The sequence below is a fragment of the Chelonia mydas genome, chromosome 19 (assembly GCF_015237465.2).
Source record: "Chelonia mydas isolate rCheMyd1 chromosome 19, rCheMyd1.pri.v2, whole genome shotgun sequence".
In the NCBI taxonomy this organism is placed as follows: domain Eukaryota; kingdom Metazoa; phylum Chordata; order Testudines; family Cheloniidae; genus Chelonia; species Chelonia mydas.
The window spans coordinates 5,574,473-5,587,172 of NC_051259.2; the positions used below are offsets into that span (position 1 = coordinate 5,574,473).

The 12,700-nt window shown below is 53.2% G+C and overlaps 1 protein-coding gene across 8 annotated transcripts in view; it reads left to right on the plus strand.

Annotated features, from left to right (window-relative positions):
* Positions 1 to 12,700, plus strand: part of KCNQ4 (potassium voltage-gated channel subfamily Q member 4) — a 78,603-nt gene that overhangs the window by 3,608 nt on the left and 62,295 nt on the right. The window contains exon 1 of one of the 8 annotated variants that reach the window (XM_043532201.1): positions 450 to 471. The exons of 5 other annotated variants lie outside the window; for them this stretch is intronic. The gene's annotated coding sequence lies outside the window, so the exon portion shown is untranslated. Of the gene's footprint in view, positions 1 to 449; positions 472 to 2,384; positions 2,603 to 12,700 lie in introns of those variants that run through there. 2 more of the 8 variants (XM_043532200.1, XM_043532199.1) reach the window with 2 other exon arrangements.

The window sequence follows — 12,700 nt, forward strand, 5'->3', positions numbered from 1 at the left end:
GCGTAGCTGTGATAATCCAGGAAAGCAAATGGAACCCCTGAAAAAAAAACCCTTTCCCAGCATGGGAAATGATGTCTGTATTGTGGCCCAAGGGATATTGGTTGCTTAGTTTAGCTTCTTTCTGAAGAAACAAAAGATTTGTGTTAATCCCCCTTCAGACTTTGTCCCTGAAGTTTTTGTTTGACTGTTTGGAATTTTAAAATTTAAAAACCAAAGCAGCTCAAGCATAATAATACTAAAGATCTAGAAATGGGATGAGTTGCCCTCCATTCTCGCTTGGAGAGAAAACAAGAAACACCTGCATTTGTCTGACTATTTCTGTTTATTTTTCTTAAAATGCAAATCAAGGGTCTGTCCTAGAAAGAACTCTTGACTTTCAGAAAGGCAGGAGCGGTGATGCCTTGATTCTACAGGGCTGGGCCCTGGAAAAACAATCCTCACTTAACAGATCTCTGGTGGGTGAGCTGCCTGGTATGTACATGAGTCTGTTAATTTCATTAACAAACTCCCATTCTCAGGGATGGCAAAGGGAAGCCAGCGTCATTTATCAAATGGTGACTTAGAAGGGAACGGACTTGTGTGTGCGTGCTCTGGGGAGACACGGAATGAAGAGTGATTGCGTTAGAGGACACCAGCTCAGCACGGGCTGTGACATGATTGGTTTTGTATAGAATGCAAGGCATTCATGATCGGTGCCTTACTAGTGCGGTGCAGACATTTCTTGGGTTCAGCAGAAAGGGTAATTATTGAGAAACGAAAGGGGGACCAGGAGGCCTCCGAACCCCTTGCGTCGCTCCAGCGTCAGCTGGTGTTAATTTGGGGGAATGGGGCTTTGCCACAGAAAATTAGCGAGTTGTCTTTCTGCCTAATTAGATAGCTTGTGATTTTTTTGTGCTTAAAAGAGTTGCAATGGTGCTCTGGGTAAATAGGAGGTCCATAAATCAAAGAGCAGGTGTTCTGTGTCCCAGAGGCACGTTTTTTCCTCTTTTAAGTGGGTTATTTCAGCCAGCACGCTCTTACCGTATTTCTCTTTAGTTATACAAAGGCAAAGGAAGAAACGGCAGTAGGAAAACTCCCTGCCCTGATCCTAGGGTGCTAGCTCCCTTGGCAGACGTGTTGGGAACCTCTTTGCATAGGTAGAATGAATTAGGAACCAATGTCTGCCCCATGAAAGGGTCTCTCCCTGGGTGGAACGCCACTGGAATTATGCGTATTGGAGTCGGGCTAGATCTGTAAGGGAGACTCAAACACTAGGCACTGCAACGCCAACTCCGCGTGCCTTGCTGCCTGGCGGGAGTCACCCAGTCTCCCTGTTCCATGCAAGGGGAGTGTTAAGTGCCTAAAAAAGGACCCACAAAAGTCAATGGCTGAGTGACCTGCCTAAGCTAGCCAAGAGGAAATGCCAAGGAGCCAAGGGAAGAAGCCAAAGGGAGTTAGGCATCAAAGTCTGGGCTGGAGGGAGGATGCCTCCGTCTGCTTGGGATTCACAGCCATGCGTCCCCTTCTGAAGTTGGGCACCTACACCCTTTCTCCTCGGGGGTGTACGAAGGAGGAGTCCCCCTTGCCACATGTAGCTCAGCAGTTCGAACACTCGCCCAGGAAGTCGAGAGACCCAGAATCAAATCCCCCTCCCACCCCCACAGCCTTGTGTGGAGCAGGGACTTGGCTATCCTGCCTTCCAAGTGAGTGCTCCAACCACTGGGGGTAAGGAGCTCTGGGGCAGGTCTCTCTCAACCTCTCCTTGAAGCTGTGCCACACAGCACAAATATTCTATATTTCTTGGGCCAAAGAGAGAGAGAGATCGACTCTATATCCCGGTGACTGGATGTTCATTGCCTCATCTCCTCCTGCAGCAGCCTTGCTCTGTGCGAGGTCCGATCTGGTGGGTGGCCACTGAAAACGCCTCCCGGGTCAGGCCCCGCAGGTGAAATATGTAGGGCAATGCCCAGTGTGAGGATGCTGCTGGACTCGGAGTGAGCTGGGTGTCAGGATTTATGTGGGATTGCACATGCCCGATGGCAGAAATGTAGTCACCCTGGGGAATTTATTGGGGCGGGGGGAGGAAAGTTTGATGTCTAAGGAGTGTAGGTGGCCGTGGGGTTAGGCAGCAGCTGGGTGGGGACTTTAAGGCTCCGCATTTTGGGCTTGGGTGCCTGAAGAGGCATTGAGGTTCCTAATTCGCTTTGTGGATCTAGCCCTTGCTCTGCAAAGCAAGAGAGCTGAAAAACACCGCTGAGAGAGGAACACATGCGCAGAAAGGGAAGTGTGGTTAAGCGGTGGGAGCCTGTGTCTGGGTGGAAGCTCTGCTAGATTCTCTTCTAGGTGGTAACGCTGTTTGTGGCTTTGTGCAACTTACAGGGGAGCTGCGTCTCTGTGCCCCTCTTTTCCCCAGAAGCACAAGCCGGGCATTACCACCCGTGCCTGGAAGAGAGGGCAGCAGCCTACCTCATTCATCTCTGTAAAGGGTGTTGAACTCGTTGGCTGAATGGAGCACTACGGGGGGCCTGTTATGACACCCTCTGGAAATCTGAGCGAGTGACCTGCGAGTGTGTGAAGTGCAGAGTGCCTCAGACAGAGGATACAGAGCAGCAGGTTTGCACATGTAAATAAATATCTATTTAGACCCTTTCTGACAGCAGGTCCCTTCCTGTTTCGTTTTTCGCAATGCAAGGCGTATGTGGATTTCTTCCCCCCCGCCCCCCGACCCCTTCCATATTCTGATTTAAAGCTCAAAGAGTCTGAATGTCTTTGAAGGAGCCGTAGATTCTCCGTGCTGCCGTGCGAATGAGCTTCCAAAGCACCCAAAGGTTTGCTGAGGCAGCTTGGGCTAGTGGATAGAGCAGTGGGGCTGGGGAGACCAGGATTCTAGCCCCAGCTCCAAGACTGACCTCTTGTAAGACCTAGGGTGAACCTGTGCCCCTCTCTTCCCCCCCCCTCTCCCTTTGTCTAGTCTATTTAGATTGTGAACACTTCGGGGCAGGGCCTGTCTCTTGTGCTGTGCGTGTGAGCGTGAGAAGGGCTGGAGGATAATGACTGCCTAGATGTACTCTTCGCGGGGCGGCGTTGTAGCATTACTCTGCCCTTAGGACAGATTTGAATGGGGAGCGGGTAGCCTGCTCCTCTGCTCTCCTCCGACAGCAGCGGGGTCCAATGCAGCGACACTGCGTGTTCCCCAGCCGGATGTCCTTGGAGCTGTGTCCAGGTCTATCGGTGGATTCAGCCACAAGTGAGACTAGCGGAAGTGCTGGGATTGTGTCTCCTAGTCGCTGTTCAAGGCCTGCTCAGGCTCTCTGCAGAGATCGCCCTGCTCACAGACCAGTGCCAACATCCCGAGCTGCGGTTGGCTTTGTTTTATTTCATTTTTTCCTCCATCCGTGTCCCTCTTAACTTGCTCCAGGTGTTTTCATGGGGATGGGGTGGGGAGAGTGGAGGGAAAGCTCCCAAAGACTCTCTCTATTTTGTGCCTGGCTAATTTTGGGTATGGGGGACCTGTAGTTTGGCTTGCAGTGCCATTAACCCACAGCTCGGTGTATCATGAGACCCAGCCAGGGCCTAATCAAGGAGGAGAGTTGAAGCTGCAAGAAGCTTCTCCCAGACCAACCAGGGGTTTGACCCTACGCGTCGGCCGGATCTTCAGAAGCAGGAATATTTCTAGACGGGGTTTACTCAGTGCTTGAGCAGCGATTTGAACTCCCCTGGGGAATCTTTTGCTAACTTGGCGTGTGGGTAGCAATTAGACTCTGGTTCCAAATTGCCTGTAATCTCCCCGGGAGAAACTGTCGTGATCGAACATGCTGAGAGAAAGCGCCCCTGGATTTGAATCTGAGAAGAGGGAAAGGAAGTGGCTTGCTCATGTCAGTATATCTCCGGGAAACTAGGAACTACATCAGACTGGGAATCAGGACACCTGCCTTCTGATCCTGGCTCTACCCATGACCCTGGGCAAAGTCAGTTCCCTCCCACCTCCTCTGGCCTCAGTTTCCCCATCTTACAGATGGAAAGCATGGTATTTCCCTACGCTTTTTTTTAAAGTGCATGGAGATCTCCGGCTGGAAGAGCGCCGTGGAAGTGCTGAGTATTGCATATCCACTGACGTGCCTGTGTTAAGCCCCGGTCCCGCTGTGCCATGCAGCTGGCGGCTCTGTCTGCAGGCCCAGGGCGTGTTCTTCCCTCTGTACCATGCGCTCGATTTCTGTGGGCCCAGGAAGGAGTTCAGCAGGCAGCCACCGGTGCACCTGCGCGCTCGCTGCTCCGGCCCATTTCACGAGACGGTCTTAGCCAGGCAGGAGGTGCACTCCAGGCACCATAAGTCAGAGCTGGCAGGTACCGCCGTGGGGGCCAAGGTGGTGGGGCTGGGTGTGGGGAATGGAAGACTGGAGTGGAGGGGGGTGAGCAGTTGGAGCCGCATGATTGGGAGAGGACAGGAGGTGTTTGGCGTCAGAGAGTGGGAGACCCCCCCCACACACACACCTAAAAATAGCTAAGATCAGCACCAACCAGTAAGTATGAGGCTGCGTGTCCAGGCTGCTGTATACCTGCCTATGCACATGTATGTGCCAAGCCTGTCCGGGCTGCGTGTGCATCCCCTGCCTTTTGGCGTGTGGGTGTGTTTAGCTCTTGCTGCAAGAGCCCGAGCCGCGCCGGTACAGTGCCAGGCCGTCGGAAGCAGCCAGGATGTCACGACCGTGCTCTCCCATCTTGGTTTTGGGGAGCTATAATTCAGTGGTAACAGAATGTACGAACTGGGAACTGAATGTGCGATCACAGCCTGTTGGGGGGGGGGGGGGGGGAAGTGGGTCTGATTTAAGCTAGCCTAGTGAGGTAGCAGGATGGATTTGTCACTTGATAACAGGGCATCTGCATTCCCCCGGGGGAGATCAGACAGGAGCCGGTCTGCCATCTGTAACTCTTCTCGGGACCCTCAAAGTCGTTCGCTGGGGTGGTTTTTTTTCTTTGTTTGTTGTTGTTGGGGGGGAGGGGGTTGTGTGCGCAAATGTTGTGCTGGAAACAAAGATCCTCCTGCGAGGAATTAACGGTGACAGCTGGCGTGGAAGGGCTGGTAGTTGTATATTACACAGATTTTGCTGCGCTCTGAAAGAAGAAAGGGAAGGAGAATCTTGCGTTCAAAGAGTAATGAGAGTGGTGCGAGCGCGCACGCGCACACACACACACACACACACACACACACACGCCATCCAGCCCTCCCCCCCCCATAACTCCAGTGGAACAAGACTATCCACTAGTGCCCCTAGTACAGCGCTGCCAAGCAAGGGGCTGTACTGGGGTGCTACCCACCTACCCTTCCTGGTTCCCATTAGATCCTTGAAGTCTAAACATGCCCTTCCTCATCGTGGAAGCTGGAGAACGAGCTCCCTGCTAGCTGGATCCTCCTCCTGCCACATCCCACGTGGTGTTCTGGAAGCCTTCAAACGAGACTCTGATCTGCTGGAAGAGGGACTGCATTCCCTCTCTGTCTTCGCTCATCTGCGCCACTTCCAGGCCTATGCAATAGCTTCTGTTTCCCCGCCAGGCCTTGCTGGGAAGGATTAGCGCCAGGGGACTCCTGTCGAATGAGCTTGTGAGGCGGGGGCAGGGTGTAGCGATCCACAATGAAACTCTCCAGGACACCGAGTTCAGGGTTTGCCCTGGACCCATGCGTACATGATGCAAGGTCCCCGTCACACCTGCTCCAGCAACGGGCCTGGTCTGTGGCTGTGTCAGTTGCATCTAGGACCCTTGTTTGTGACCTTTACCATGAGACGTGTTATTGCGTCACAAACTTGGCATAGAGACCTTGATGGGGATTCAGGGAATGGATTACACACCCTGCCTTGGAAACTAGTTCTTGCTGCTACGAGGTTGTTTTGTGGTTGGCCGTCTTGTCTTCTAGATTGCAAGGTCTTCAGGGCAGGGACTGACTACCCAAGGTGTGTACAGCTCCTAGCCCCAACCCAGACTGCGACTGTAGGGCGCTACCCGTGTACAAAGCACTAATAATTAGCAAGCATGACAAGATACCGCTTTTCTTCTCAAAGGGGGTTGGGGGAGGCAGTGGGACTGATGTCGAAGGCAGGGGATGCTCTCCTAGCATGGGGCAGATTGTCTCCAAAGCCCTAAATTATTATGAATCCTGTTGATGAAGGTAGTACCTCCAGGCCAGCCAGGAGCAGTGCCCCCCTGTGCTAGGCGCTGCATGAGCACAGAGCAGTAGGCAGTCCCTGCCCTGAATAGCTTGCAGTCTGAATCTGTACAATCACGTACCTCTTCATATATTGTTCGAGCTGGCCAGAAAGCTGTGTGCAGGGTGGGGGGAGCTCAGTATGTCTCTCTCTGCCCCTTTCTTCACCCCCCCAACATAAACTCCGGTCTCTCTTTTGATGGACTTCTTTCTATAAATACCATCGCTGCTTGGCGATCGATACAGGAAGTTGACTCGGCTTCACCCCAATGCTGCAGCTCTCCACGAGAGCTCTATTGGGACTGCGTTTCTGTGTGCTCCCGTAGACCTGCCTAATCGACGTGGCCCTCAAAGGGCAAACCTTCGAATGGCACTTAGAGAAAGCCTAAAAGTTGTTCCGTGTCCCCCAGATACTTAAAATCCTGCAGGCTGAGAGCGATGGGCTAAATAGGATCTCCATTCTCTGCTTAGGGGCTACGCATGAGGGTCTGGAGGTGCCCTGGACAGGTGCATAGGTGCTGGGCAGTCTGGTTGCTCTCCCCATCTGCCCCAGTGTTGGGACATGGTGCACAGCTGTATCTAGGATCACAACAGCTTGATCGGGTTTGCTGATGGGCTGGAATCTTACGCATCAGAGCCTTTATTCTGGGGTGGATTTGGACGTGTTTTGTGTGTTCAGGGTGTTGAAGCCAGTAACTTAAAGAATGGGATCAATTTAAGCTCTGTCTACCCTGGCAGGGACCCTATAAACTCTCCAGGAAGTTACAGTAGCGAGCACCTAATGTAGATGTGCATTTTGCTACCAGTATTTCCTTGTCTGTGCAGGCAGCTCCTGTCTGTCCTGCCTTTCATAATGTCATCGTCAAGATGGGGGAGTTACTTGTCATGTCGCACTCTGGGAACGTTTCACGTCGAAAGGGCAGCGCGGAGGCAAAGAAAGTGACTCGCTCAGGCTCAGTGGGAGAGCTGAGGACAGACGCTTGACTTGTGCCATCGACCTGGGCGCTGTCATCTTGGAGGACTGTGGAAATAGGGTATTAAATGGAACTACACGCTGTGGAATGAAATGCTCCCCCTCTCTTAAAACCGGTTTAAGATCCCAAATCCAGGTCTCAAATATGAGTCTCTTTGCATTGGTAAATTGAGGATCTGGGCCTTAGTCTCTGTAAATTGGGACAAAATTCCTTCTCTTGTCCTCTTAGTTCAGAGTCCCTCTGGAGCAAGAACTGATTCTTGTTAGATGTATGCACAGCGCCTAATGCAGTGGGGCCCCAGTCTTTGCAGAGGCTGTTTATGTGGACTGAGGTCGCACCTTAGGGCCCCACGGTGCTCGGCGCTGTACAACCACAGAACAAAAAGAGCCCCAAAGAGCTTACAATCTGAACGCTCCATTGCAGCCCTTGGTTGCTACCACAATAGAAATAAGAACCGGACTCTAAACATATTTTCCCACAACATCTCTCAGCAGCTGCCACTGCGCTTCCTGGGCCAGAAGTGTCAAAATTACCTGCAAGTGCCTGGCATTCCCTGGCCACGAGCAGCCAAAGGCAGGGATCTGGTGAGACTTCTGTTTTCCTGCAAGCTTTCCAGTCCTGTTTTTTTTTTTTTTTTTTTTTGCAAACTCCAGTACTTTCACGCACACGCTCTCTCTCTCTCTCCCCCCCCCTCCCCTCGGGTGCTCACCAGACCTGAACCTCAGACCCTCTTTTGCAGTTGACTAGTCACTTTCCATATTGCTGCTCTGAAAGAACCGGGTCCCTACCAGCTTATGTTAATGGTTATGAAACTTCCGGGCACTGAAAACTTGGCTCAGCAGAATTTGCTTTCCTAGAGGAGCATTTCATTAGAAGAGCAATTTGACCAGAAGCAAATTACAGAAGATTGAAACAATAACAAAACCAAACCCCTTACAAATTTCTGCCCCCACTCCCATGCTCAGCTGCAGTCTGCAGACCTGTTCACTTTGCTTCCCTTGTTAGTGTTGATTTGATGCATTTTACCTCCAGCCCTTCTTGTTAAAATCTCACCTGTGTGTCTGGAGTTCAGGACGCGATCAGAGGGAGAAGGCAAATGGGAACCTAGTAGGAATTGTTTGTGCATCTCTTATGCTGCTTAATGAAAGCCTGGCACCCCAGAGAGCTGTTGCATTTGTGGGACCCCATCCTGTCTCCTTACATGTGTACCTAGGAAGGGTTTTGAAAGTAATTCAGCTTCAACAAAGAAGATCAAGAAAATGCAATAGAGCATTTCTCTCTCTCCCTTAGCTGGAGACGCTGGGCAAGTCCAGTCTGGTGGTATCCTCCAAGCCACAAGTTCAGAGTTCTAATCCTGATTCTGACACTGCCTTCCTGTGTGGCTTTGGGAATCTCACATAGCGGCTCTCTGCCTCAGTTTCCCCATCTGTATTATGGGGGTAATATTGACCTGAAGGGAAATTAGCTGGATTCACCCTTGCTGGTGCAGGGCAGTTTTCACACATGCTCCCAGCCCAGTAGGGGATTCACCCCTGGATCTGGGGGAGGGGAGGGGTGGCTTCCCCAGGAACTTGACTCTGCAGCCAGGGGCTCCACAAGATGAAGCCACCTGGGAGATGCTCTGAATCAGAGGCTTTGGCCACATACCTCCTCACTGATCAGCGCCATCCACTGTGTGGCTACTAAGGTTGCAAGCACCTTGTCCTACTACCGCCCCAATCCCCAGGTGGATTTTCCATCCCTGGGGGGCCCCACTTCTGGGTCCCCCAGGGCAGAAGCTGCCAGGACCGGGGGATAAATCAAGGCCTGTGTCTGCACAGTGCTTTGAAGATGAAGCCAGCTAGCAATGAGCGAACAGTTCTTCTGAAGTTTGCTGATTTGAACTTCTGCAATTCCTTGCACTGAAACGAAGAACCATTTCCCCTGTAAACTGCAATTTCAGCCTGGCTGGGCATTGCCCAGCGCCAGCCCTAAATACCCGCCCGTGTCGATGGGAGAGCTGTCTGTGCACGGACCATGCAGCTGGGCCAAGGAGCTGCTGATTCGCTTGGGGCTTGGTCTAGCCGGGACGCTACTGCCCGGCAAGCCAGGGTGTGAATCTACAGGGCTAGCAGGCTGCACAGTGACAACTTTGTGTCTCTTGCAGGTACTGAGTGTCCCTTTTTGGACCCTGGAACTGCCCGGGCAACCTAGGTGAACACGGGGGGATGAAACTGAGGCAGGCAGCGATGTTTAGTGTTTCTGATCCCTCCTGCCAAACGCTGCAACACACTGGCCGGGACCCAGGCTGCTGACCGCTGATATTTTCTGGTGGTTCTTTTTATTATTATTCCCTTGCATCCTATTACTGTAGAGACTTGCACAGAGCAGCAGCCGATTTCCTCTGCCCCAGCGGCTCGCTTTCCCATGCAAGCCAGGCAGCAGGGACTGAATTTGACCCTTAGCTGGGTGGGATGTGGATGGGGACCCGTGCCTGTTGCCCCTGGGCTGGTTGTGGTTCATGTGGCCTGGTTTGGGAGGTGTATGGGTGTAAGCACCCTTTTCTCCGAAGGAGAGTCTGGGAGGATGCAGGGGAAAGAGAGCCTTGACGCAAGCATTTGCAAAATCAAACCAGCAACCGGTCAAAGAAAATCAGACACAGATGGGGCAGGATGAGCCACCAGCTTTTGTGTTGCAATGTTTTGTCAGGCTGCTTTCTTAGGTTGTGATCTACTTGATTTCCCCCCTCCTCTCCCCTGTGAACGAGCCCAAAGGGAAAGTCCCACAGAAATCTCAGAACTTCACCGGGTTCTGAGTTGGAGTTGTGACTCTTTCAGCAGCACCAACTGGGCTCGACTTCACCCCTGAGACTTAGTTTGTCTCAATCGACGAGAGGTGAGACAAAATCAGACCTGACCTCTCAGTGCAAACTTTGGCTGTGGCTTCAGAATCAGACCCTGTGGGTGACCTGAATATCCCTGAGGTCTGGGCCAAAGTGAGTTCTGAGCTGGGTCCCAACTCTGTAGCTGAGGCTGGTGTCCACTGATGAGCTTCCTTGCACGCTGGGTTTGAGTCTAGAGTTTGAAGCAAACCCCCAAAAGCAGGCCAGTTCCACAGGCTCCCGGAGTTGCCTGGCTCTGCTGGTGACACAAACGGCCAGGGATAGACTAACCCATGCAGGGAGATCTTGTCCTGAGAGCCAGAATTGGACACTCAGGGGCTCTGTGCATCCTTGGAGGGGAGTGAGTCCCCGGCCTTGGCTCCCTGAACTGAGGTGACCCTTCCATCAGCCCCAGACAGAGAGAACCCCCAAACCTGGGAGGAAAGAGAACCAAGCCGAGGAGGAGCCTGGTTTAGGGCTGGAATTTGCCAGTGGTGGGTTCTGTTCCCGGTTCTGCCACTGATGTGCTGGATGGGAGTCACGTCAATTCCCTTCTCTGTGCGACAGGCTGGGGTGGGAAATCCCAGCTGTAACAAAGGAAAGGCTCCGATGGCAGGAGGAGAGGGCGTGATGGGAGCAGACACACCTCAAGCGTCCGTATGTGCCGTGGCATCCCTGCAAACATGCCGAGGAACCCGACGGCTGGAAGCTGCCGGCACGGTTAGCAGAAAGGCCTTTATCCGGAGGCACCTTGGGTGAGATGCCAGCTGGGCAGTACGCTGGCAGTAGGCGCGCAGCACGAGCGATAGGCCTGGCGAGGCTGCTGCTGAAACGGGCAAGACGTGGCAAACAGCCAGTCAAGCCCCTTCGGAAACAGAGCGTTAGCAACGTGACCAAGCCAGAGTGCCCGTCGTAACGTACGACAGCCCTGTGTCCCTCACCCGAGGTAGCTCAGAGGAGGGACAGCCGTGGGGTTAACGCACTGGCCTGGGGCTCAGGAGAGCGGGGTGCAATACGCGGCTCTGCTATGGGCTCTCTGTGGGAGTCAATCTCTCTGTGTCGCCATCTGGGAAATGGGGATAAAAGTACTTGTCTGTTTAGATTGCAAGCTCTTGGCGCCAGGGCCCATCTGCATTGCTTAGCACAGTGCGGCCCCTCGCCCAGCTGGACCAGTAAGGGTTTGTCTACGCTTCACACGGAGCCCAGGTCTACGGGACCTGGACTTGGTGGTTCCAAGCCTGTGCTTGAGCGTCCACACTGCATAGTGAATCTGGGTTTCCAGTTGCTGGACTCTGGTCTTGCAGCCGTGCTAATGTGTCCACACTACACAGACCTTCTCACTCGGGTCTGAGGCTTGACCTGGGTCCACTCTGCAAAATGACAGGGTTTGGACCCTAGTCAGAGCAGGATCCAGGCTCCAATCCTGCCTCCCTCCTTCCCCAGCAGGATCCTAAGACCTGGCTCCTGAGTGCTGGCTGACCCGAGTAAGACTGATCTGTGTGTGGTTTGAAGAGGGTTGGGCTCAGCCCTGAGTCCGAGCCTGGGCTTAGCGTGCAATGGAGACGTACCCGCAGATGCTACCGTAACACCAATGAGAAGTCGGGCACTGCTGGTTTTTAATGATGCCGCAGTACTTCGCTTACGAGACAGGGAGCAATTGCACGGCAGCGTGGTCCTCCCCCCTGCCCCCCGGTGCGCCGTCTGTATGTTCGTCCCCCTATGGCTCCGCTGAATTGGTGCGGGACGTTGGCAAACAGATGGACTCCCCCTTCGCTCGCTGCTGCCGCTCGGTGCTGAAGACGCTCTCTTAAGCGAGAGAGCAGGGGATTAAACATGCATAAGCTCCGGCGTACCTCCGCCCACCACTTAAGGCACGGGCACAGCAGCTCCACTGAACCAGGCCCAAGTCCCAGAGTAGTGACCTAACCGTTAGGCCATCTTCCTCTTCATTAAGGCTCACAACCCCCGGTAAGCATTGTCCCTAAGAAGCTGAGGAGTGGAGAGATTAAGGCCCCCTGGTTTGGGGTTACTCAGTGATTGGGCACCCTACCCTCACCCTAGGGCCTGATTTCTGCAGGTCATCAGGGGTTGCTCAGCGCCTGTGAAAGTGAGACCCTAGAGTTGCAGACCTAAGACCCCCCCCCCAAACCAGTGGCCACTCTTGCAGATCCAGGTCCAACAATTTGGGTAGCTCAGATGAGAAGTCCGTGGCCTCCCGCGGACTGGAGCCCAGGCCTCCTGATTCTGCAAGAGCAGACCTTGAGGTTTTAAAAATCACATCTCATCCCACAGGAAGTGCATGCTCTCTGTCCCGGGGGCCTTGCTGTATAATGAATGGGCCGAGGGGAGTGAGAGCACCAGGAGTAAATGCGTACCATGAAATATTTACAGGGTGTCCTTCCTCCGATTGACTTTCAGCAGTCCTTCTCCGCGCATTACCGTCAGGGCGCGTGGAATGATGGATGGACTCTGCAGGTTAGTGCTCTGCCACTGAAGGGTATGAACCGGGAGAAGGAAGGGGCGTGGACTGCTCTGTAAAGAGAGGGGATGTTGTTCCTGCTCACCAACTCCTGGGATTTAGGACTGCTGAGCTCTGGCACTGATTCACTCTAAAACCTTGATCAAGTCCCTTAATCTTCCTGTATTGTGGCATCCCCGTCTGTAAAATGGGGCTGAGGATACTGAGCT